General features: G+C 50.6%; 1 protein-coding gene across 1 annotated transcript in view; it reads right to left on the reverse strand.

Annotated features, from left to right (window-relative positions):
- Nucleotides 1-26955, reverse strand: part of LOC142584737 (sphingomyelin phosphodiesterase-like) — a 128552-nt gene that overhangs the window by 2383 nt on the left and 99214 nt on the right. The gene's annotated exons all lie outside the window — the stretch shown is intronic.

Below are 26955 nucleotides of genomic sequence, written 5' to 3' on the forward strand. Positions count from 1 at the left end.
CGGGTGAACGCAGAAGACGTGTCACTGGTTGTGGAATCGCAAGCACGTGCGAGCATACCACGGCGCGTGGGGGTCATGTGTTGTTGACAATTTTGCGTAGAAGATAGAGAATAGCAACATTGCTGCCATTCATAACGACCCGTTTTCAAAGGAAGCGCTCATTTATTTATGTATACCATAAAATTCCGAGCAAGCGCCCCCCCCCCCAGCCCCAGCACGACGACATCACTGGACAAGTAGGGGGGGGGGTGCACATGGATTTAAAATTTTGTTTACGTCTAGAAACATGAACTTCATTGTGCGAAATATTCATGATTGCTATGTCAACCACTTTCAGAACCATCGAAAGACTCCTCAGAGTCAGTCGCAAAAATAAGTTTACAGCATTCCGCTTGAAGCCCACCCCGGTCTTCTGGCGCCACGGCTACAACATCTGCGAGTCTGCTATGCGGGTCGCCGTCCTCCGAGCCATCGAGTGCGTTAGTCATGCTGCATTCCTTGAAGGAGCGTGCCACAGTCTCCTCGGGTACAGTAGCCGACGCCCCGGCAACAAAATCTAGAGCATGCTGACGCGACGGCTTCTTCACGTTTTTTTTAGGTGTCCTCTCTTCTTCGCGCATATATTGTTCCCACAAACGCCGTAGGGTAGACTTGAAAGGCTTGTTCCAGTAGACGTCAGCCGGCTGCACGATGTTCGTGCACCCCGCAGGCACATAGAGCATGTCAGTATCGCGCTCCTCGAAAACATTCTTGGCAGCTTGCGTTTTATGATTCGGCGCCTGGTCCAGTACCAGTAAATGCCGCACGTCATCGTCGTTTGGGCCCCAGATTCTTGACAGCCACTCCTGCATCTTTTCCTATGCCATCCAGCCATATCGGTGGCGGTGAGACGAATATTTGCTACCAGTTAAAGAAAAGAGAAGTCATTGTTTTGGTAGAACGAACTTAGTGACATCATGTCATTCCTCACCCTACTGAAGAAGAAAAAAAAAACATTCTGACTTGGTATGCGAAGATTTACGAAGCCCCTTGCTGGAGTTTTCCTGGTTGAGTGAGTGAGTCAATAAACTTTTATTTGGTCCAGCAAAGCGCGATAAAACGCGCACCCGGCTAATCCCACAACGGGACTGACAGATCTAGTCTGCCGGCCCGATCGCGGGCGCGCTGGACGGCCAGGATTTGATCCTCAAAGACAGGACTTCGCAGGAGCGCGTCCCACTCTTCCTTGGTGAACTTCGGGCCCAGCGAGCCGCACTCCCAGAGCATATGAGGCAACGTAGCTACCTCACCACAGGCCACGCAAGAACAATTTGGATAAATCTCTGGATATATGCTATTAAGGGACGCCGGATTTGGGTACGAGTTAGTTTGCAGAAGTCTTAGTGTGACCGCCTGCGGCCTGCTTAGCTTGGAGTGAGGCGGGGGGAAAACCCTTCTCTCTAAGTAAAAGAATTTCGTGATTTCGTTGTGTGTGAGAGGAGCGTCTCTGTGTCCGGGGAGAGAGTCGCCCGATCCGAGGGCAGCGCGGTCGGTACAGCCACGCGCAGCCTCGTGGGCAGACTCGGTGAGGTTCAGAGGAACCTCCTCAATCGCCCCGACGTGTGCAGGGAACCAAACGATCGAGTGCATCGAGGTGTTGCCCTTTTGGCGCCTTTCAGAATTTGAACTACCTGCCGGGCTACCCGGCCTTTCTGGAATGCCCTGATGGCGGCTTTCGAATCGCTATACACCCTGTCTCTCCGACCGTCTTGCATGGCGAGTGCAATGGCCACTTGCTCGGCCACCTCTGGGTTCGTCGTCCGGACGGAAGCACAGTTGATGACTTTGCCCAGCGTGTCAATGACGGAAACCGCAAAAGCCTTGCCGTCTCGGTATGCAGCTGTGTCCACGAAGCTTGCTGCGATTTTGTCTTTGTTTATTTGCTTTAGTATATTAAATGCTCTTGCCTTGCGACGACCTGCGTTGTGAACGGGATGAACGTTGCGGGGCAAAGGGGCGACCACGATCTTCTCCCCTATGTCTCTGGGGATTTGGGTGTCTTCAGCCAAGTTCTTGGTTGGTGCGAGTCCGATCTCCTCGAGGATACGCCTGCTGGCTGGCGTGGTGGACAGCCGAGTTAGCTGGGCCCGTTCCTGAGCCTCGGCTATCTCCTCCATGGTGTTGTGTATGCCGAGCCGAAGGAGGTCCTCTGTATGCGTTCTGACGGGCAGCCCGAGGGCTCTCTTGAAGAATTTTCTAATGAGGGCATTAAGCTTTTCCCGCTCGGCTCTGAGCCAGTTGTGCATGGCCACCGTGTAGGTGAAGTGACACAGCACAAAGGCGTTGATGAGCCGAAGCAGGTTGTCCTCCTTGAGGCCACGATGTCTGTTCGTGACCCTTCGGACGAGGCGAAAAGCATTGTCGGTTTTCGCAATTATCTTGCGTAGCGCAGTGCCGTTGCCGCCGCGTGATTCTATGAAAATACCCAGGACTCTGATGGTGTCGACCCTGGGTATCGGGTCACCGCTCCGAGTGAACAGGTGAATGTCACCTTCCGAGACCGGTGTCCAGCCCTTGGGTCTGCGGCCTTTTTCTTTTCTATAAAGGAGAAGCTCAGATTTGGTCGGGGAACATCTGAGTCCGGTGGGTAGCAGGTACTGCTCCGTGACGTCTACCGCCTCTTGCATGGCGCTTTCCACTTGCCCTTCGCTACCGCCGGTGAACCAGATGGTGATGTCGTCTGCGTAGATGGTGTGCTTGATTCCTTCAACTTGGGCCAGATTCCTCGAGAGGCCGATCATGCAGATGTTGAAGAGACCAGGCGAAATGACCGAGCCTTGCGGCGTGCCCCGTGCGCCCAGGAGCACCTCGTCAGAGACAAAGTCGCCGATCCGCAGCCTCGCTTTCCTCCCCGTCAGGAACGAACGGACGTAGTTATATAGTCTGGTGCCCAGCTTGAGGTCTGCCACGGAGGCCAGAATGTATTCGTGGAGAACGTTGTCAAACGCTTTCTCGAGGTCGAGTCCGAGCAGGGCCCTGGTGTCTCTGGTACTGCCATCGATGATTTGATGTTTGATCATCTTCATGGCGTCCTGCGACGAGAGGCCGGCACGAAAGCCAATCATGTTGTGAGTATAGATGTTGTTCTCTTCGAGATATCTGTTGAGTTTGTTGAGGACGACGTGCTCCGCCACTTTCCCAACGCAGGAGGTGAGAGAGATCGGCCGGGTTGTCCACGTTCGGAGCCTTGCCGGGTTTGGGGATCAGGACGACGTTGGCGCTCTTCCATTGCTCAGGGACGCTGCCGTTTTTCCACGTCTCATTGATCTTCTCGGTGAGGTATGCGATCGAACCGTCTTCAAGGTTCCGCAGCATCTTGTTGGTGATTCTGTCGGCACCTGGCGCACACTTCCCCTTGAGCGCGAAAATGGCTTGCCTAATTTCCCCCACGGTGAAGTCTTCGTCCAATTCCGGACGGGCTGGTCCGAGGTAGTCGGGAAACCGGTCTTCCTCGTCGCCGTGCTTTATGGGAAGGTATTTCTCCATGAGCTTGGCAACCAGCTCGTCCCCGGAACAGGATATGGTAGCTTCGTGAAGGGCTCTGGCGAGCGTGTGTCTCTGACTGGATCTGGTGCTGCCCTCGTCGAGGAGATGTTTAAGCATTCCCCAGGACTTGCCGTTACGCATCTGCCCGTCGATCGAGTCACAGACCTCGTCCCATTGCTGCTTGCCGAGGGTCCGACAGTGATCTTCGATGGCCTTGTTAGGCTCGGAGATCTTTTCCTCAATCTTCGGTTAAACCTTTGTCCTTTCCATCTCAGAAGCAGCGCCTGCTTGGCCTCGATCAGACGGGCCAGCCTACTGTCCATCTTTTCTACCTCCAGGTCGCTGACGATCTTCTTAGTGGATGACTCGGCATCACTCCTGATTCGCTCGCACCAATCTTCCAGGTCTTTTGGGACGGGTGCGCTGTCGTTGCCGCGGAGCTTGCGAAAAAGGTCCCAGTCCGTGACAGTGAATTGTCTGGATTTACTTCGGGTGACTTCGAAGCGGGTCTCGAGCACATAATGGTCGCTACCAAAATTTATTGCGGTGTTGCTCCACTCGGCTCCCTCGACGTTCTTCACGAACGCCAGATCGGGGGTGGTGTCCCGGCTAACCGAGTTGCCAATTCGGATGGGGAACGCCTTGTCCGTGATGAGCGTGAGGTCCATTTCGTTGGCGTTCCGCCACAGACCCCGACCCTTGCTCGTGTCGTAGACCTACCTCCACACGCCGTACGGTGCGTTGAAATCTCCGACGACGACCAAGGGATGGGTGCCGGCCAGGTCGACGGACTTCTTGAGTATCGTTTTGAACTGCTGTTGCGGGTCCCTAGGATTGCTGTAGATGTTGAGTATGAACACGCTGTTTCTCCGCTGGTTGCGTTGTCTCGTATTGAGCAGAACCTCCGCCATGACGTATTCGACCTTGCAACTCGCCAGCTTCAGGTCGTGAGACAAGTGTGTAAGCCTCCTGTCAACTAACGTGCACACTCCCCGACCTTCGGCCTGCACGGAGACGGCACGATAACCAGAGAGGGATGCGGCAGAGACGAGGGTTTCCTGTAATGCTATTACTTGTGGTTTGTTACGTAGCGACCTTAAATATTGCTGCAAAGGAGCCCTCTTATTGGAGAACCCCCTGCAGTTCCACTGCCAAATTTTGAACTCCTCTTTGGCACTATCCATGATTAGATAAATTGCCCGCGGTACCCGCTGTAAGCACAGGTGCACGCAAGAAGTTCCCCCCACTCTGACGTGCCGATGTGCTCGTAGCCCTGATTTGAGTCCCCGACGCGTTCGGAACAACGACCTGCATCGGAGTTACGGACGTATTATTCGGAATCACCAGACGCTCGAGGGCGTCCATGCGATCGGCCAGCGCGCCTAGGCCTCTCCTCGGGTCTCCTAGGGCGACTTGCACCTGTGCTAAGCCTTGGTGTAACTGCTGCACGCTCTTAGTGAGCGTGGCCAGCATACCTTTGACCTCATAAGTTTGCGAATCTGAATCGTCCTTGCTGGAAACTGCCCTACGCTTGGCGGCGCCGGCCGAGTCGCAGGCCGGAACTGGTGCTTCTGTGGCGGTCGGCGCCGACGCGTTGGATGTAACACTCTGACTGATTACTAATTTCTTAATCTCTATCATTTCGCTAGCCATCTTTCTGATCATTTCTTTTAAGTCCGCGTTTTCCTTCATAAGGCGCGCTACCTCTGCCTCCCTGGATTGCTCTGGAAGCGGGTCGCGTGGGCCCCGGGTGGATCTCGCATGGGCGCCGCCAGCAACCATATCTGCCCACGATAGCGTCGACTTTCTCTTCCTCTGCTGGCCGGCACTGGACCCATACCGGGCCCTTGAGACAGAGCGGCTCCTGGAGCGGCTTCCGGATCTGTCCCTGGACATAGATCTGCCCCTGGACCGGGATCTGCCCCTGGACCTGGAACGGCGTCCGGAAGGTGGAGAGGGGCTCCTGGATCTAGAGCTCCCGCGAGCCGCGGAGCGACCGGCGGCGGCCCGGAGTTGTCGCTCGGCCATGGCGAGGGCTGGAGACTTGCTTCTATTGGCGCGGGATCGGTCCCCGCGCCTGCGTCTGACGAGGTACGGCGTCTGGTACCTCTGCTTGCACTCCTTGGCAGCGGTGAAGTGTCGGCCTCCGCACAGCCTGCATTTGGGGTCGCACTTGTGTTGTTCGTCCGGGTTGGCGATGCCGCATCCCCTGCACATAGTTTCGACCGACGAGGGGCAGACGTCCGCTCGATGCCCGAGGCGGCCACAGGCGTAGCACACCTCCACTTGCTTCCTTATAATGCACACCTGACAAGTGTGCCGCCGTACGACACGTAGTTTGGCACCTTGTACCCGTCGAAGACCACTACCACGGTGCCCGTGCTCTTGATTCGTTTGGCTCCCAAGGCCAGCGGGTTCTTTGAGTTGGCAATCTTGCGATCGAGCTCCTCCGGGCCTTCACTCGGTGCGATGCCGCGGATGACGCCTTTGCACGTAGAGTTGGGCGCTGCCTCGTACGCGTTCACCTTGCGCTGCTGGCCGCCAACAGCGATGCACTCGACCCGGACGTAGAGGGTCGCATTCTCTCTGCTGGGGGTGCTGATGACCATGATATTTTGTTGGAAATTCGGGCACATCGTGTCCGAGTCCCGCTTCGCCTGGTCGAAACCGACTGCGTTCCATATGGCCTCGGCCACAAATGTCGGCCCCACCTTGCTGATGTTCAGACCTCCCTTCCCTGACGATGATCTTCGCGTCTTCTTTGGGCAGCGGAGGCATCCTTCCACCCCGAATAATTTTGGCTTTAGCGCTGCTGCGGTCTCGGCGACCCTTTGCGGTCGCGTTGTCATTTGGCTTAGCGCCGGTAGAAATGGCACCAACTCGCTCGACGGGCGCCGATTTGGCTCCGGTCTTCCTGGTTTGTTCCTTGAAAATAACGAATGCCGGGAGTTGGCACGTGCGGGTAGGCAAACCGTGAAGCCTCGTCTGGCACTCCCAGTGTTTGCGATCCGTATTGTGTTTTCGCCGTCCACGTTCTTTGTCCTGTTGGCTGGGTTGTCTATTCGGACCATCGCGTGGTCCATATTGGCGATGTTGCACAACGTGTTGTCGTTGCGCCGTCGCAGGGAGTTTGCGGCACACCGAAAGGCACTTGCTGCCTCCGAAAACTCTTCGGGCGTAGTCTGGCTCTCGTTCATAGAACGGCGCATTGATACGCCGAATCTCTGCTTCCATGGACTTATGTAATGGCAGGAAACTACGAAGTTTTCCAACTGCAAGTTGTTGGCTATTCTGAAAGCCTCTTCGGAGAGAAGCCGTTTACTAACGACACGTCTTGCCGTTCATTCCCGCTCGAAGAACTCCAAGAGCGCATCGTCCACGCATTCACTGAAAACTGGGGCACCTTTAGTCAGCTTTCTTCGAAGTTTTGCTCTCCCGGAGTCTTGCTGAAGCAACATCTCGAAATTACGGTCCCCTTCCCGTATCCGTTTGCAGTCGAGCTCGAAATGTCGAGACGTTTGCTGCACGTTTCTTCCGTTTTCTCGATGCCATTGTACGACCTCAACTTTCTTCGCCACTTCGCCAATGCATCAGCATCGCGAAATTACCAATGCCAAAACAAGACGTCAAACGGTGCGTGCGAACGAGCATTCGCATGGCTTGAAAGGAAGAATTGGATTGGATTAGCTCCTTGGACTTGATGGGGCAGACCAGTGTTGTGTAGGCGCGGCGCGTGATAAGGGTGCGGGTGGGGGGAGGGGGCACTTTCGTGGAACGGCGTGGAAATATGAAATTGACAGTAAAGTAAGGGAGGGGGGGGCTTGCACGGGTGCGGTCGCTTGTTCGGAATTTTACGGTAAACCGGGTGCTTTCTTAACCTTAAGAGAGCTATTAAAAGTCGCACGTAAGCACATAGCACAAATAGGTTCGTCGTGCAAGCTTACTCGACGAGGCGGACCTTACTTACACTGGAAAACGAAATGAATAATTGACTAACTACTAAAATGTGGCTAAACTTTTTTAACAAATTAGCGCGCACATTGCAATATACGAATTGAAAACAGCGACCTCACTATGCAGATCAGCATGGAAATCACTTTGAAAGGAGGACCACTTTTGAGATAAGCGCTGTCAAAGGTTTGCCAACAATGCATTTCCTTACTTTTTAACAAAGCGCTTTTAATGCACTGAAGCTCAAAAATTTCTGGGACAGCAATGCAATTCTTCGTCAAATTTGTGGGATGCCCATAATTCGTTCCAAGTACATAGGACCTGCTACAATTTGACAACTGCGATGTGTACCCAAAAATTTTAGTTTGGAAGGTAATAAGCTAAATTTTGACAACCAGTGAGGTCTATTTTGAATTCTCTTGAAAATAATGTCTGGCAATGAGAGTGATAAAGCCCAAGCAGTAAATTTTTCTACATGTCATGAGTGAATGTTTTTTTTTAATTTTAGCGAACAAAAACATTCCGTATTCCAAAAATAATATCCATGTTTCGCACAATCGCATAAATAATACTCGTAATAACATTGCACACATAATCATTTATCATTAGACAAAAAGTTCGGAAGGTGTTACACTTTTGCATTACAAGAAGGCGAAAGCTTGCTCCACATTTGGTAGTACATTAAGTTATACACTAGCGGTTACATCGCTTCATAAGATATTGATTATGCATTAAGGTATGCAACCGGGACTAGACTTCTTACATGACCTAAGGAGCCGCACAGGGAAGTGTGGCACTACTAAGGTGTAGCGGCACGCGCTACTTCCGCAGTGGCGCACTTGCACGGCCGTCTTCGCGAGCCTCAAGAGCGTGCACGCTCCTCCATCGCTCGCCGCAGACAACCGCCGCCGCTACGACTGTGACGTCAACGCGCAGAGCGCGCGCGCCCGCTTTTCTGGGCAGCAACGCCTGGCACAAAGCAACAACTGAGTAGAAAATTCGGCAAACACATAACAGTGCTTACGTGTGCAAATGAGAAAGAATTATACCGTTCGTAGACCTCGGAACGTCATACACGTGCTTATTTTATAGACTCATGACATGGCGCGACCTGCTCGGCATCGTCACGTGCGCTGCCCAATGACGCACGAACTGGTCAATGAGATGACTCCCACGTGACGTCTGCAACCATGAATATACTAGGCACACTTTTAGTAAGTCAGAACCGTGGAGTAGCCATGGCTTCAGGGAAGGACGCCGGCGGCAGGGGTTCGCATTTGTGAATATTCATATTCAATTAGTCGACCGAATAAAATAGAACACTATTACATTCGCTATTCGAAAGCTTGAACATTCGCAAACCGCTATAAAAACCTACTTAATCAGCAATATCAATTAATATTCATCTGTTCTCCCATGTGCAACTTAAGAATGCTGACCATATATTCGAAAGTGTTCGATGTGAAAATCACACCTTGAAGGATAACAGAGGCTAGCATGAATTGATGCTTGCTTTTCTCCTGCAAGCACAGGCATGTCCTACCGGTAGTCATACGCCCTTGGCAAGGAATGAATGCGTTTTCACGTTTTACGGTGTCTTGGTGCCCACTCAGGTCACAAGCCAGCCACCTCTGCCTCAGCAGTAACGTAGAGTTCGCCGATGTGAAATTGGTACACGTACTACTGGGAATGGCTTCGTCTGATCCATGGGCTGTGCGTCACTATGCTGGTGCTACGAGGCAATATATCAACAGTGGTTGCCCCTAGCAAATTAAGACATGCCAGGTGGCTAGTTGTGTTACTTTATGGGCTGTTGGACCCCTTGGCGCAGCCTAGACGTAAACACACAAAAAGAAACGGTTAGAAAGGTACCTATAAAGGCAACTATCAATTGCTTAAGGAAATCCACCTCATATCAAACGCACGTGCGTAATTTCACATATTATTCGACTTTGCAACAACGCCGTGAAAAGTGAAGAAGGGGATAACGGATATAAACTTTTCAGATGCCAATTCTCCCTGTTGTAAGGCTAGCTTGAGCACGGCATTCGATACACAGCATCATATGAGATGAACTTCTTTAACATAAAGCAAAAAGATATGAAGTTTCAGAGCAACTATGCAGAGTAGATAGATGGATAAATGAAAATGTTTCTTGAGGTCCCTCGGTTCGCACGATTAGTACTAAGCGGGCCGCTCCCACGTCGGGGCAGAAAGGCCATGCCCCTCCACCGCGTCGTGGGCCCGATGGACAGCCGAGAGCTCTGCTTCAAGGTCCGAGCTGCGTAGAGCTCGGTCCCACTGTTTCTTGGTGGTCCCGGCCCCCGGCACCAGGGTGCAACCCCAGAGCACGTGAGCAAGGCTAGCTATATCCTTGCAAAACCGACACGCATTGTGAGGGTGCGGGTACGGAAATATTTTGTGCAGGAAGGCCGGGCATGAGTAGGTGCCCGGCCTTACACTAACAATGTGACCGGGCTGCAAACCATTAACATTTGCCTAATCACGCTTTACCTTCCGTGAAAAAGGTCCTCTGAAAGTGAAGATTGATCATGCGGTAACCCACAAGGTGTGGTAAACTCGTACGAACCTGCCAAACAGGTTGATCTAAACGCTTAAAGCATTTATCCTCATCATCATCAGCAGCAGCAGCCTGTTTAATGTCCACTGCAGGACGATGACCTCTTTCTGTAATATCCAATTACCCTTGTCCTGCGCCAACCCATTTCCACTAGCTGCCGCGAATTTCCTACTTTCATCGCCCCACCTAGTCTTCTGTCGTCCTCGATTGCGTTTCCCTTCTCTTGGTACACATTCTGTAACCCTAGTGGTACAACGGCGCATTATCTAACCGGCGCATTACATGACCTGCCCAGCTCCATTCTTTTCCATTCATAACTAGAACATCGACCATACCCGTTTGCTCTTTGATCCAAACCGCTCTCTTTCTGTCTATTAACGTTATGGCTAGCAATCTTCGTTCCATCGCTCTTTGCGCGCTCTTTAACTTGTTCTCAAGCTTCTTTGTCAGCCTCCAAGTCCCCGCCCCATACGTCAGCACTGGTAAAATGCACTGATTGTACACTTTTCTTTTCAATGATAATGGTAAGCTTCCAGTCAGGAGCTGACAATGACTACCGTATGCGATCCAACCCATTTTTATTCTTCTGTCAATTTCCTTCTCATGATCAGGGTTCCCTGTGCTTAATCGACCTAGGTAAACGTACTCTGTAACAGACTCTAGAGCCCGACTGGCGATCCTGTTCCTTTGCCCGGCTATTTAACATTATCTTTGTCTTCTGCATATTTATCTTCAACCCCAATCTTACACTCTCCCTGTTAAGATCCTCAATCCTATGCTGTAAGTCGTCTGCATTGTTGCTGAATAGAACAGTGTCATCGGCAAACCGAAGGTTGCTTAGATTTTTGCCGTCGATCTTTACTACTAAGCCTTCCCGTTTTGTTAGCTTGAATACTTCCATGAACGTAATGAATAGCATTGGAGACATTGTGTCTCCCTGTCTGACCCCTTTCTTTATAGGTATCTTTGTGCTTTTTTGTGCAAGGTATTTACGTAAGCGTTCACTACAACTTGATTACGTAATGCCCCTATGACTGTACGTATCTCCACTGAATCAAATGCATTTTCGTAATTCATGAGAGTCATGTAGAGAGGCTTAATAAATTCGACGGATTTTTCGATACGCTAACTGACGGCATGGAGGTGATTAATTGCAGAGTATCCTTTGCACAAGCCAGCCTGTTCCCTTGCTTGACTAAAGTCCAGTGTTGCCCTTATTCTATGGGAGATTTTTTGGTAAATATTTAAATAATACTGGGAGTAAGCTAATGAGCCTATAATTTTTCAATTCTTTAACGTATCCTTTTTTTTTGTAGAGTAGCATAATGTTTGCATTTCTCCAGTTTGCTGGGTCTCTTGCACTCAATAGACACTTCGTGTAAAGAGCCGCCCGTTTTCTAGCATTATTTATTTATTTATTTATTTAAAATACCTTACAGGCCCCATGGGGGCATTGTGTAAGGGGGTTACAAAATCAAGGAAAAAAAGAGTAAGCAGCCTTCTAAAGTGCTACACAAAAGATACACCTCAATACAGGGCTCATCAACATTACTACCAAGATTAAAACATGAAACAGGAACAACTGAAGTAATGAAAGGCCACAAAGGTACACTTAAGGAAATAACATGAGTAAAACTTAACGTAAGGCAGTAATACTAGAACGTAAAATACACAAAAAATTAACATATCAGGGAGTAGAATTCTTGAAGTGATATTTAGGGAAAAAGACAATAATATATACAGAGCATACAAGTGAACACGCGACGCAGCATAAAATAGCAATTCATAAGAGCGAGATAGCAAAAAAACATATCACAAGAAGTTCGAAGCAGATTGCTAAGCGTAAGAAACAAGATAAAGTGATTTGTAAGTGCTATTATGAAAAATGCTCGTGTAGGAGATGACGAAATTTTTCTTGATCTGACTCGGAAGCAATGTGATCAGGCAGATTGTTCCACAAGCGAATGGCCGTAGGGAGTGCGGAAAAGTTAAAATCATGTGTCGTACCGTACATGCGCGCAAAACTTAAGTGGTTATTTATTCGAGGAGACGTGTTCGAGGCGATCTGGATATGCAGTGTAGATTGTGTGGCATTATAAACATATTTGTGAAACAATAATAACAGAGCGATATTACGGCGAAGAACTAAAGGCTGTATGGAATGATCGAGTTTCATTTGCGTTACGCTGGAGTGATGGCTATAATTACGTGAAATGAAACGGGCAGCTCGGTTCTGGACTGATTCAAGCATGTCGATTAAGTATGTAGGATGTGGCGACCAAATGGATGATGCATACTCGAGCTGTGGACGAACAAATGTCTGATAGGCCAATTTGCGGATGTTGGAAGGTGAATTACCGAGATTACCACGTAGGTAACGTAATGTCCTTGAAGCTTTTGCGCAAACGGCTGCAATATGGTCTGTCCAAGAGAGGTTTTTGGTTAGGTGAACACCCGAATATTTATACGATACTCTATGTAACAATTCTTTATTATTGACGTTGTATACAAAATGTGAGTTGTCACGCTTACGACTAATAGAAATTACCTGACATTTTGATACATTTAAAGCCATTAACCAGGTGTTACACCAATTATGAATTAGGCTAAGGTCATTTTGAAGGGCCATGTGGTCGTCAGTACTGTTAATGATCTGTAAATAACGCAGTCGTCAGCGAAAATACGTAAGCGAGAAGAAACATTAGGTGGCAAATCATTTATGTAAATTAGGAAGAGTAAAGGGCCCAAAACGTTGCCTTGAGGCACACCAGAAGTAACATAAGTAGGAGACGAAGCAATATTATTAACTACTGTGAACTGTTGACGATTCGAAAGAAAATTACGAAGCCATGTTAGAGTGAAGGAGTCAATTCGAAGTGCAGTTAATTTTGCAATAAGGCGACAATGAGCTACACGATCAAATACTTTAAAAAAGTCAAGGAAAATGCAATATGTCTGCTGGTTATTGTTCATGTTAAGGTGCAGGTCAGTCGTGAATTCGAGTAACGACGTGAAGGTTCTCCTCGTCAGTGACGTGCGGCAGCATGGCGTCGAGCGCCGTCGTCGGGTTCCTGCCGTAGACCAGCTTGAACGGCGTGATCTGTGTCGTTTCTTGCACCGCCGTGTTGTAAGCGAATGTTACGTACGGCAGGACGGCATCCCAGGTCATGCGTTCGACGTCGGCGTACATCGCTAGCATGTCGGCGAGGGTCTTATTCAGCCGCTCCGTAAGACCATTCGTCTGAGGGTGGTAGGCCGTTGTCCTCCTGTGCCTTGTCTGACTGTATTTCAGAATGGCTTGGATGAGCTCCGCTGTAAAGGCCGTTCCTCTGTCGGTGACGAGGACTTCTGGGGCGCCATGTCGCAGCAGGATGTTTTCGACAAAGAATTTCGCCACTTCGACTGCGCTACCTTTCGGCAGTGCTTTTGTTTCAGCGAAGCGGGTGAGGTAGTCCGTCGCCACGACGATCCAGTTATTTCCGGTTATTGACATCGGAAAGGGTCCCAGCAAGTCCATCCCGATCTGCTGGAATGGTCGGCAAGGAGGCTCGATTGGCTGTAGTAATCCGGCTGGCCTTGTCGGCGGTGTCTTGCGTCGCTGACAGTCTCGGCATGTTCTGACATAACATGCGACATCGGCGGTCAGGCGCGGCCAATAATACTTTTCTTGTATCCTCGATAGTGTCCGGGAAAATCAGAGGTGTCCAGCCATCGGATTGTCATGTAGGGCATGCAATACTTCTGGACGAAGTCCTGCGGGACAACAAGAAGGTACTTGGCGCGAACTGGTGAGAAGTTCTACTTCACGAGTAGATTGTTTTGAAGCGTGAAGGAAGATAATCCGTGCCTAAATGCCCTGGGGACAACGTCGGTGTGCCCTTCCAAATATTCGACGAGGCCTTTTAGTTCCGGGTCTGCCCGTTGCTGTTCAGCGAAGTCTCCCGCGCTTATAATTCCAAGCAAGGCGTCGTCATTCTCGTCATCTTGCGGTGGCGGGTCAATGGGTGCGCGTGATAGGCACTCGGCATCGGAGTGTTTTCGTCCGGACTTGTAGGTTACAGTGATGTCGTATTCTTGTAGTCTGAGGCTCCACCGCACCAGTCGTCCTGAAGGATCCTTTATATTCGCTAGCCAACACAACGCGTGATGGTCACTGACGACTCTGAATGGCCTGCCATAAAGATAAGGGCGAAATTTAGCTGTAGCCCAAACGATGGCGAGGCATTCCTTTTCGGTCGTAGAATAGTTGCCTTCCGCTTTTGACAGCGACCGGCTAGCCTAAGCTATCGCCTGTTCAACTCCGTTTGTTCTCTGGACTAGAACGGCACCGAGGCCTAGGCTACTGGCGTCAGTATGGATTTCTGCATCGGCGTACTCGTCGAAGTGCGCAAGTACCGGCAGCGACTGCATGCGTCGTTTGAGTTCTTCAAATGCGTCGGCCTGCGGCGTTTCCCACTTGAAGTCAACGTCACATTTAGTTAGACGTGTCAAAGGCTCGGCGATGCGTGAAAAGTTCTTGACAAAGCGCCTGTAGTAGGCACACAAGCCAAGGAATCTACGCACTGCCTTCTTGTTGATGGTTTGCGGGAACTGTGCGATGGCAGCTGTCTTTTGCGAGTCTCGACAGACATCAGATTTGCTGATTACGTGGCTTAGGAACAGAAGCTCATTGTAAGCGAAGCGGCATTTTTCCGGCTTCAGAGTAAGCCCTGATGACTGTCGCAAGCCGCCTGAGGTGATCGTCGAAATTTCCAGCGAAGACGACGACGTCATCCAAATAAATGAGACAGGTCTGCCACTTCAATCCTGCTAACACAGTGTCCATGACGCGCTGGAACGTTGCAGGCGCCGAGCACAGTCCGAATGGCATAACCTTGAACTCGTAGAGGCCGTCTGGGGTGACGCAGGCCGTCTTTTCGCGATCTCTTTCGTCGATTTCTATTTGCCAATAGCCAGACTTGAGGTCCATCGACGAGAAGTATTTAGCGTTGCAAAGCCGATCCAATGTGTCGTCTATTCGTGGGAGGGCGTATACGTCCTTCTTCATGATCTTGTTCAGACGACGATAATCGACGCAGAAACGTAGGGTTCCGTCCTTTTTCTTTACCAGGACAACAGGGGATGCCCACGGGCTTTTCGACGGCTGGATGATGTCGTTGCGCAGCATTTCGTCGACTTGTTCTCTTATAGCTGCACGTTCTCGCAGCGAGACTCGGTAAGGGCTCTGGCGGAGTGGTCGAGCGCACTCCTCGGTGATTATGCGATGCTTGGCGACTGGTGTTTGTCGAATCCTCGATGACGTCGAAAAGTAGCCTTTGTATCGTCGGAGCAGACTTCTGAGCTGCTGTTGCTTAATCACGGAGAGACTTGGATTAATGTCGTAGTCTGGTTCGTGGACCATCGTCGTCCGGGTAGATGCGGCGGAATCCGAGAGGACAAACGCATTACTGGTTTCCAGAATTTCCTCGATGTACGCGATCGTCGTGCCCTTGTTGATGTGCTTGAATTCTTGGCTGAAGTTTGTCAGCAACACTTCAGTTTTCCCTCCATGCTGTCGAGCGATCCCTCTTGCGACGCAAATTTCACGGTCTAGCAGTAGACCTTGGTCGCCTTCGATGACGCCTTCTACGTCAGCGGGTGTTTCGGTGCCGACCGAAATAACAATGCTCGAGCGAGGCGGGATGCTCACTTGATCTTCGAGAACACTCAAGGCGTGTTGACTGCGAAAGCTCTCCGGCGGTATCGCTTGATCTTCCGACAGCGTTGTCGATTTTGACTTCAGGTCTATGATTGCGCCGTGATGGTTCAGGAAGTCCATGCCAAGAATGACGTCTCGTGAACGCTGTTGGAGGATAACGAAGGTGGCAGGGTAAGTCCGGCCATGAACGGTTATTCTTGCCGTGCAGATTCCAGTCGGCGTAATGAGGTGTCCTCCAGCGGTCCGAATTTGGGGGCCCTCCCATGCAGTCTTAACCTTCTTCAACTGCGCGGCGATGTGTCCACTCATTACGGAGTAATCGGCCCCTGTGTCGACTAAGGCAGTGACTGCGTGGCCGTCGAGAAGCACGTCGAGGTCGGTGGTTCTTTGTCTGGCGTTGCAGTTGGGTCTTGGCGTCGGATCACGGCTGCGTCGTGTTGAACTGAAGCTGGAACGTCGCGTCGTCAAGCCGTCTTTCATCGGTGTAGTCTTGGCTTCCTCACTTCGTCGGGACGGCGGCGTGTCGTCATTAGGTCGTCGAGATGGTTTCTTCGTCGTCTTCGTCGGGGGCGGAGGATCTTCGACAGTTTGACGAACAGCAACCGCTCCTCCATCGGTTGCTGCTTTTAGTTTTCCGGATATGGGCTCGCTGACCGGCCCCGGGCTGTGTCAGTGTATGGTCGGCGCTGCGGCGAGAGGTAGCAGCCTGGTGATGGTGAACGCGACGGTCGTCGAGAGCTCCACTGAGTAGCGGCGAGGTAGTCGGTGATATCGCGAGGGCGTTCACCTTGCTGCGGCCGCGGAGCGTTGACGGCGAAACCTCGCAGTCCCATCTCCCGGTATGGGCATCGGCGATACACATGGCCGGCTTCTCCGCAGTGATAGCAGAGCGGGCGGTGGTCGGGGGCTCGCCAAATGTCCGTCTTCCTCGCGTAGGTGCGCTGGGCGACGGGTGGGCTTGCTGGCGGCGGCGGCGGCGGACGACGGTATTGCATCGTTGCAGGGCCCTGGCGTGGTCGTGGAGGGGGACCTTGACGGCGTGCGACGGCGTCGTATGTCATCGCTTCTGGCTGGAGCTGCGGTAATTGTGGTTGCAGCTCGGGAACTCCAAGCGATCGGTGCACCTCTTCTTTCACGATGTCGGCGATCAAAGCCATTTGGGGCTGCGACGAAAGCAGGACCTTGCGCAGTTCTTCGCGCACAATGGCCCTGATGGTCTCCTGAAGGTAGCCGGAATCCAGTCCTTGGACGACGTACTGCGGCGTGAGCCCCTGGCGGTTATATTGCCGGGTGCGCATCTCCAGAGTTTTCTCGATCGTCGATGCCTCTGCAGAAAACTCAGCTACGGTCTTCGGCGGGTTACGAATAAGTCCTGCGAAAAGTTCTTGCTTGACGCCCCGCATCAGGAAGCGGACTTTTTTCTCTTCTGACATTTCCAGGTCGGCGTGCCGGAAAAGACGGGCCATCTCCTCCGTGAAGATCGCGATCGCCTCGTTTGGCAGCTGCACTCTTGTTTCTAGTAGTGCTTGGGCTCGTTCTTTTCGCACGACGCTTGTAAACGTTTGCAAGAAGCCGCTTCGGAACAGGTCCCACGTCGTTAAGGTGGCTTCTCGATTCTCGAACCAGGTCCTGACGGCGTCTTCCAGTGCGAAATACACATGCCGCAGCTGGTCGTCGCTGTCCCAACTGTTAAACGTAGCGACCCTCTCATACGTCTCGAGCCAGGTTTCCGGGTCCTCGAATGTTGATCCGCGGAACGTCGGAGGTTCCCTGGGCTGCTTCAGCGCGATGGGGGACGCTGGGGCTGCCATTGCGGTTGCCTTGTCCACAATCTTCTTGGTCTTCTCAGGTAGAAGTCCGTGCTCCGGGGGCAGCTGTTGAAGACGGCGGCTTTCTCGATACTCCGGGACTACGTTGGTGTTCTCTTTGCGCTCCGGGCTTGGATCACGGCTTGTCGAGGGCGTCCGGTACATGAACGAAAGGCACCTCCACCAGATGTCACGTGGTAGTGACGGTGAAGAAAGCAGCAATGCGGTGGAATACAAAACTAGCTTTTATTGGGCGAACCTGTGCCCACAAAAACAGGCTACACTTATAGCACAACGATAGCGGCGAACACGGTCGGCGATCGTCGGAAATCTGATCAGCGGGTCAAGTGCGTCGGCTTTTATACAGCCGTCATCGAATGTTCCAGACTAATCGTTGGGACGCGCATGCCTTCCGCAAAGTTCTACACCATTCGAGTCACGCGATGAAATTAGATAACACACGGTTCGGCGACAACAGATAGCGGATAGAAGCATCGATAACTTTCCAGAAACTTCGGATACATGCAGACGCGTCCCGCGCTGTGCGATGACAGTTGTTAGGCGGCGAAACGTGGTTGCCCGTTAAATATAAGTACACGTGTCTGTATTAACCTGCTTATCTTTCACTGCGTACATCTTGGTTTGTCCTATGCCAAGCTTACTTCTCACTGATTTGAGGCTGCGTCCATTTTGTACGGCTTCTTCAGTCTTTTTCACGTTATTGTTTTGAATATCATTTATTTTTTGCCTTGTTGATCAGTTTTGACACTTCCCCGAATTCTATCTTATCTACTGAGTTGCTCAGTTTCATTCTTTGTCGTTTCTTTATTAGGTCATTTGTTACTTAGGAGAGCTTGCCTACTGGTTGCCTTGGTGCCTTGCCTCCCACTTCAGTTGCTGCGTCAGAAGCCAAGCTGGTCACAGTTTCATTCATTAGCTCTATGTCATCATGATCTCTCTGTTCTAAGGCGGCATATTTGTTTGCATGTACTAGCCTGCATATTTCTGCTTTTACCCTTACTGCCTCTAGGATGACCTCTTTCTTCTTGACCAATTTTGCGCTTTCTCTCTTCAAATTGAGGTCAATCCTAGCCCTCATTAACCTATCATCACTGTAATTTACACTACCTATCACTTCTACATCCTGCACTATGCTGTGATCAGCACAAAATATGAAGTCAATTTCATTTCTTGTTTCACCATTAGGGCTTTTCCGAGTCCACTTTCTCATGCTACGCTTCCTGAAAAAGGTGTTAAGTATTGGCAGCTTATTCTTTTCTGCGAATTGTACCAGCATCTCTCCTCTATCGTTCCTAGAATTGACGCCGTAGTTGCCAATTGCTTGTTCACCAGCCTGATTTTCCCCCCCCTTTTACATTGAAGACGCCCATTACTACAGTATACTGACCTTGCAATTTTGTCATCGCTAATTCAACATCTTCATAAAACTGATCTACTTCCCCATTATCGTGACTGGATATTGGAGCGTATGCTTGTACTACCTTTAATCCATACCTGGTAAGTTTGTTTACGACTACAGCTGCCCTCTAATTATTGCTGTAGAATTCGTGAATGTTGCTCGCTATGTCTTTATGGATAATGATTCTACCCTGTATTGCTTCTTATCTGGGAGACCTCTACAGCAGAGAACAGGTTCGTTATTCAGCATTGTATAAGCCTCACCAGTTCTCCTAATATCACTAAGGCCTACGATATCCCAAACAATGTTTGGTAGTTCTTCACAGTGTCCTCCTAAGCTTAGCGTCACCCGAGAGGGTTCGGGTGTTAAACGTTGCAAAGGTGAGTTTCTATTGGCGGCCTGTCCGGACCCAGATATTCTTAGCACATTCTCCAGCGTTACAGGTCCGACCACTGCCTTGGTCAGGTGTTCCGCAGCTGCTGGGGACTGAGGCCCATTGTGTAATCGAGTGAGCCATCTGGGAAGGCTTGGCCAAATACTGCACCAGGAAGGCCAATTCCTTTTCTAGTGAGGGAGTGTCTTGTTGAAGCTTAGTGGGCTTTTCTAATTTGGTTGTACCTGGATTAGTATAGCCCTACTCCCTCTCGACATCTTTTTCCTCGACTCCATGCCTGAAAAATTATTTGTAGGACCACGCAAAGACACAAGGCTTAGAAGCGAAAGATTCGCATACAAGCAGCAAATTTGTTCATTGTACTCCAAAGCTTTCTTATACATGACTAGCCCAAACTTATTTGTAAGCTTACTCGCACCGCTGTCTTTGCAAATATATTTAGCATTTGTTTATGTGAGTCTGTCATTCCTGTAAATATGCAAGTAGCGAAAGTGACCGTGCTTTATCAAAAAAGTTGAACGTTAAGCGAAATGATTTCGCCAGCTATAGACCGGTGTCTAGCTCACCTGTGTTCTCAAACGCCTTCGAAAAAGTTCTGCATACTCGATTTTGAAGTTTCATATGCAGATGTATATTACTTACACGTTATCAGTTTGGTTTCCAGAAAGTAAATAAGCTGAACTGGCGGTGCTGGAGCAAAAAGAGTATCAGTGTCTATTTCTCCTAGGCATTTGATTTAGTTAATTATAAAATATTTGTAACGAACAAGAGTAGCCTGCCGGCGCCACAGCAAAAACGAGTTCATATCGGTTGCGATGGTGCTGTGGCGCCGGCAGACTACTATTCTTCTTTAGAATCATATACACCTGACGCTTCCGATATTACTCCGCTATCTGAAGCTGCACCTCATGCCGAGGAATGCCGTCAGCTTGCCCGCCCTTTTTCCACCGAGGACCAGTGGCAGCAGCAATCCCGTCAACCTGCCGACCGTTCGGCACCAACTTTTTCTCCTGGCTGTCTCGTATTGCTTCGGATACCCGCTACCTCGCCAGGCCTCTCCGCAAACTTGGCGCAAAATACCTAGGGCCCTGCCGCGTACTGGAGCAAACGTCCTCGGTCATTTACTTCGTAGAGCCCCTCACGCCATCGACGGGCCTACGCCATCGCGGCCGCGAACTTGTCCACGTCTCTCGCATTAAGCCGTTCTATGACCTGGACAACTGCGACTACTACGACCTTAAGGCTTCGCCTTAAACCGCCAGGATGGCGCCTTTTTCTGTGGAGGGCGATTGTAACGAAGAAGGGTAGCCTCCCTGCGCCACAGCACCATCGCTATCGGTATGAGCTCATGGTTGCTGTCCTTGGCCGAAGGCTTGTGACTGCTACCCATTCGCCTGCGCCCGTTGCCAATAAATCTCTTAGCATATTATTAAACAAATTCAATTGGTATGGTTTAAGTGGACAGGGCTTATCACTTATTGGCTATTATTTATCCAACAGACATGTGGTGGTACAGATAAGCAACCCTTGTTCTGGCGTGAGATTTTTGCTGTGCGGAATGCCTCAGTGCAGTACGTTAGGCCCATTATTCTTTAGCATCTGCCCTAATGATATTGTGAATATTAATTGCGGCGCCAAATACTTTCTCGGGAGGCGTGAGGCGTTTCTTGTCCCACATGTTTTATTTATGGTCACTCGAACGTAGACAACCACGGGACCCTTTGATCTTGCCCGGACGTTCGATCCTGCTCTCTCGCTGGAACACACGGATCTGCGGAGGCGGCACGTTGTCGTCATCGTCCAAACGCTGACAGCTTGCCATAGCGCCTCCCCACCCCCCGCCTCTGTCTCTAGCAAGAGAGCCAGGATGGGAACGAGCGATGTCTATAGACCCTCTCACTGTTTACAAACATAGGCCGTGGACGGTTTTCGGTTTTGCCCTTTGACGTAGCCCGCTAAATATAGCGGGCAAGAAAGGCACTGGCTGCGATATTTACAAGAAAGAGTGCGTTGAAATCTAAGCGTGCCGATTTTGAACACATTTCCTCTACATAAGAAGAATTTTACAAATGAATCTTGCCCTAAGTTCCACAAAAAGTTTTGTATTTGTCTTGAGGTGTAATGCGCAAGTATTCTATTTGAAAACATGCGCATTACACCTCAAGACAAATACAAAACGTACTTAAAAATGCGCTTTGTGTTCCGGAGCAGTAGACTGATAAGACCCGTGACTGGAAGTTTCTTGCGGGCGCTCTCTCGCTACAGTTATCGCGCGGGTGAAACCGTTTCATACGTTTCATAGTCCGTTTCATACATAGCAGTCAACGCTGGAGGCTAGAGATACTTCTCACAGTGGCTTCGTTCGCACTTTGCTATAGTTCGATGTTTTTGACCGCAATTGTGCGCAACTGTTTTTATAGAGGCTCAGTATTGAATGAAACAAGTTCTAATCCTTATAAACAAACACTGTGGTATGCCACTGCTAATGATTTGTTCCAGATTATTTTTGTATTTGCTTTTTTTTTGGCGAGAGGGTGTATTTGCAATCCGTAGTGGGGAGCCTCGCGTGCCTGCTCGCGCGAGCAAATGCGGATGGCGCGCGGCGAAGCTTGGACTGAACGCGCCATGTGATAACTTTTCTTGACCGAACTTCTTGTGTAGCTTCCACAGCGTTGTCTGCTATGTATAGAACGGAGTAAAAGAGCCATCGGTAGGTCCGCAGTGGTGAAGTAGAAGCACCTGGCGTTCGTAGATCGCTTGTTGTTCACGATGATGGTCTCGGTGTCGATAAACGCCGGCGATGGAGACGTCCTTGCGTTCATTCAGCAGCAAGACATTGTGTTTGGGGCAGCGCTTGATAACCTTCAAGGATCCATCGTATGGCGGTTGTAATGGTGGCCGGACTGCGCCGTGTCCCCGAAGGTGTGTGTGCAATCATGGAGAGCGCGACTGATGAAGGAGGGCCATGTATGTGCGCGGGATCGAATAGGATACACGTCTCTCATGGCAACCTTGCGGCGACTGGCACAGTCGCCAGCGTCGAACGTTCGTACCAGAGAAGGCTCGAAAAACTCTCGAAAACCGTAAGAGAGAGAGAGTAAAACTTCATTCAATGCAAATAAAATAAGGCACGATGGTTGGAACCCCTATTCCAGGGCCCCACTGGCACGAGCGGCTCGCTGGGCTTGGTCCAGAAGAGCCAACTGGCTCTCCCGACCCTCGTCCGCAAGCCATGCCTCCCACTGCCTATTCCTCATTAGTGGATGTTGGTGTAATATGGGACTGTCTATGTGCGGAGGCCACCTGGGGCACTCCCATGTGATGTGTTTTAGTGTGGGTGTGTCTGTGCACCACGGGCACTCGTCAGTGAACCTCGTGGGCGGTGTTCTGTGTAGGTGGTGCAGGTTGGGGTATGTATCCGTCTGAATACGACGCCAGTCCCTCTCCTGTTCGCTGTTTAAATCGGAGTGAGGATGTCCAAACCGTCTCCGCTCCTGCCTTTGCTGTAGGAGGATGTCACGAGAATTGGGTGGAAGGACGTCGCTAGGCCATGCCGTTGCTCGGACGTTCAAACCTCGAGCAATACGGTCTGCCCTAGCGTTTCCTGCCAGTCGCTCGTGTGCCGGACACCAGACGATAGTGTGGTGCCCCTCTAGTTGAGTGCCTAAAATTTTGATTATTGATTTGGGTGCCGTTCCTTGTAAAAACAGGCGGAAAGCCGCTTGTGAGTCGGATAATATGACAGCCGAATTGGTTTGGCGCTCGGCGTCCTAAATGGCCAAAGCGATGGCTGCAGCCTCTGCCACGCATGCCGAGGCGGTTTTGAAGGATGCCGTTGTTACGTTGTTGTTGCATGTAGAGACTATGGTGAAAGTGTCTGAGCTAGCTCGACTGGCATCCGTATAATACACCCCCGGTCCCATGCCGAAACGTTTGTGAAGGGTCTTTGCCCTTGCTCTGCGTCGTCCGGGATGGTACTTGGGGTGCATGTTTTTGGGAATTGGGGCCACCGCGATGTGCGATCGAACATTGCGGTCTATCTGTGCCGTTTCCTCTCCGCAATACTGGGCTCTCAGGGGAAAGCCTAACCTCGCCAATACTTGCCTGCCCTGAGTTGAAGAACAAAGTCGTTCTTTCTGGGCATATAACGTCGCGACTGCGTAGTCGTCAAAAGTATTGTGCAGGCCCAGTCCCTCGAATCTTTCTGTGCTAGTGCATCCGGGAAGACCAAGGGCGGCTTTGAAGGCTTTTCTTATTATTGCGTTTGCCTGTTTAATCTCTTGGTTTGTCAAGGCCTGATACGGAAGGGCGTATGTGAGCCGGCTAATTACGAATGCGCGAACCAGGCTGATGGTCTCTCCCTCAGTTAGGCCGTCTCTGCTTCTTGCCACTCTCCTTATCATTCTGGCCACGTTTCCTGTGACCGCCTTTAGTTTTTGTAGGGTGTGAGATGTTCCAGCATTCTGCTGTATCCACATGCCCAATATTCTGAGTGTCTCCACTTCACGAATTCGCACCCCGTCGAGAGTCAGAGTGACGGGCACCCAGTCCTTCTTTCTTGCGTACTTCGCACGCACCCGAATGAATTCCGATTTTTCAGGTGCGCATGCCATGTCCGCCGCCCTCGCGTATTCCACGACTGCGTCTATGGTCTTTTGAAGGGTTTCTTGCTTGTCCCCGTAGGACCCCTGGTGAGCCCAGAACGTGATATCATCGGCATATATCGCACAATCGAGATTCGGGTGTTTATCTAGCTCCAGGGCTAGCTTTCTCATCCCTACATTGAATAGCAGTGGAGTGAGTATAGCTCCCTGAGGGGTACCTCTGTCGGGACAGTTGAAGGTGTCGGACCTCGTGGAGCCTAATCCGATTGTGGCCGTGCGGTGGCTGAGGAACGAGCGCACGTAGTTATAAATTCGCGTTCCGCAGTTCACCGCTTCCAGTCCCTCCAGAATAGCGTGGTGGGAGATGCTGTCGAAGGCCTTTTTGATGTCCAATGCCAGTACAAATTTATCTTCCGACCCTCTGTTGGGGTGCAGGACCTCGTGCTTTAGTAGTAGAAAAACGTCCTGCGCTGACACGTGGGGTCGGAAACCGAACATGTTGGAGAGGAACATGTTGTTCAGTTCTATGTGGTTCGAGAGCCGGACCTGCACAACCTTTTCAAAGAGTTTCCCCGCGCACGACGTTAGGGAGATGGGTCGAAGGTTGTTGATGTTACGAGGCTTACTTGGTTTTGGAATAAGAATAATTTTTGCTTCCTTCCATTCTTTTGGAAGGACGCCGTCCTCTGTCCAGACCGTGTCGTTAAAGAATTTGGTCAAGCTCTTTAGCGTGTCGTCACTTAGATTGCGAATCATTGCGTTCGTGACCTGATCTACCCCTCGGGTCGTGTTTTTCTTGAAGGAGTGTGCCGCTGCGTAAACCTCTTCAAAGGTTATGGGGGCGTCCAGTTCCGGTTGGTCCTGACCTTCGTAAACGGGTTTGGTGGATTGCCCGGTCGGTACAGTTCCTACGTATATCTCTTTAACTTTGTCTATCATGTCAGCTTCCCGACCTTCAAACTCGTTTTCAAGCAGCTTAAGTGTGCGATTCGCGACTGGGTCAATCATACTTCGAAGAATGCGCCATGTTTTCTTTGTAGTCAACGTGCCCCGAAGCGAGTCGCTGAACTGACGCCAATTGCTGTCGCTTAACTTTTGTGTGTATTCGTTAGCTTGCTGCGCTAGCTGAGCTATCCGTATCCTGAGTTTACGATTAAGCTTCTGCCTTTTCCACCTTTTTGTGAGGGCTCTCCGGGATTCCCAGAGATGCAACAGGTGACGATCCACGGCTGGAGCCTCCGTTGTCGTTTCAATTGTTTTGGTGACCCTAGAGTGAATAACTCGGATCTGCTTGGCCCATTCTCCTACGTCTGTTATGCTGCCGATTGTTTTTCTGTTTTTCACGAAATTTGGTCCAGTCGGATAGCCTTGCCTTGCCAATAGCTCTTCGAATCCTGGCTGCATTAACCGATATGCTTAAGATATAGTGATCACTTCCTAGGTTTTCATCGAGGTTCGTCCATCGCGTCTCACTTTCGTTGTTGGTGAACGTGAGGTCGGGGGAAGTGTCCTGGTACACGCTGTTCCCGATTCGCGTTGGGAGATCCGGTTGAGTTAGCTGGAAAAGTCCGTAGCGCTATACAACGTCTGCTAACAATATGCCCTTGGGATTGACTCTACTGTAGCCCCAGTTTGAGTGTTGAGCGTTAAAGTCGCCTAACAATATTAATTTGTCCCTACCTTGAGCGAGTCGCACCGCGGTGGCCACCACGTTTTCAAAATCCGCCTGTTTTTCTCTGGGAGAACTATAAACGTTGACAATAATTGCTTTAGGTTTGCCCCTTTTCTGCGGCCAAATCGTGATTATCTGGTGCTGAATAGGTTCTCGGAAAAAATAATTTACGCTAATCGCGACATCCTTCTTGGCAAAGGTGGCTACTTGAGGGTAGTCAGGGTGAGCATAAAGCTCGTACCCTTTGAGTTTTTGATTTTGTTTCCCTATTTCCTGAATACAGATAACGTCGGGAAGGATTGGCGCCGATTCTATGTAGTGCGTGAAATTAGCCAATTTAGTGCGTAGCGTGCAGCAATTCCATTGCCAGATTTCAATCTGTCCGGTCTTTGTGTTGTTTGCCATATTATCCATGGATATTACTGTCGCTATCAGTGTGCTCTATAGCTTTCGGTGTCCTGGTAGGAGCTCCCGGACTTTGACTGACCCTCTTTCGGGGGACGGCTGCGGCTTTTGTTTGCACATCCTCTACCATTCGTTTGAGTTTGTGTAGCTCTGCGAACATTAGTTGCATGTTTTGTGTTAACTGTTCCAGCGTTAACGAATGAGTGCTGGAGGCGGTACTTTGTTGCAGTGATGTTTGTGGTGGTGATTTGGAAGTGTGGTCCGCAATTTGTATGGGTTGCTGTGATGTGCTGTTTGCCGTGCGCTTAAAAGCTTCAAACTCGGCTCGTAGCTCGGCTAAACTGTTTCGAAGTATTTTGTTTTCTTCTACTATTTTCTTGTACTCTGGGTTTTGTGTGATTGGTGTAGGTATATTCTTAGCATCGGCAGTGGGAGATGCGACTTGCGCCCAGCTCACCTGATTATTTTGTGGGGTGCTGCATGCCAGTAGGATCCCTGGTGACTTGCTTCTTGGGGCCTCCTTCTTTTTTGTCTGATCTTGCTGCTGAGGCACCTTGGGTCGGGATGCCGACCGTATCCTCTGGCCCGGCTGCCCGGAACAAGATCGGCTCCGCGACGGCGAGCGGGTTCTGGAGCAGCTGCGACGATCCATGGCCGGAAGGAACTCCAGCTCGGAGTCCTCGTCTTCAGTGGCGAACCACCGTAGCTGGGTCTTCGTTGGTTTCTTTGGCCGTGGTCTTGATACCTGCCTGACTGGCTTTAGTCTTTTGGGACATCGGCGGTCACCCGTTGGATGATCACTCCCACAAATGGCGCATTTGGGTGTGCACGTGTGTCCATCGGCAGGCTCCCGCACCCTGCACGAGCGGCACACCTGTACGTCGGGCTGTGGACATA

The sequence above is a fragment of the Dermacentor variabilis genome, chromosome 6, assembly GCF_050947875.1.
Source record: "Dermacentor variabilis isolate Ectoservices chromosome 6, ASM5094787v1, whole genome shotgun sequence".
NCBI lineage: Eukaryota > Metazoa > Arthropoda > Arachnida > Ixodida > Ixodidae > Dermacentor > Dermacentor variabilis.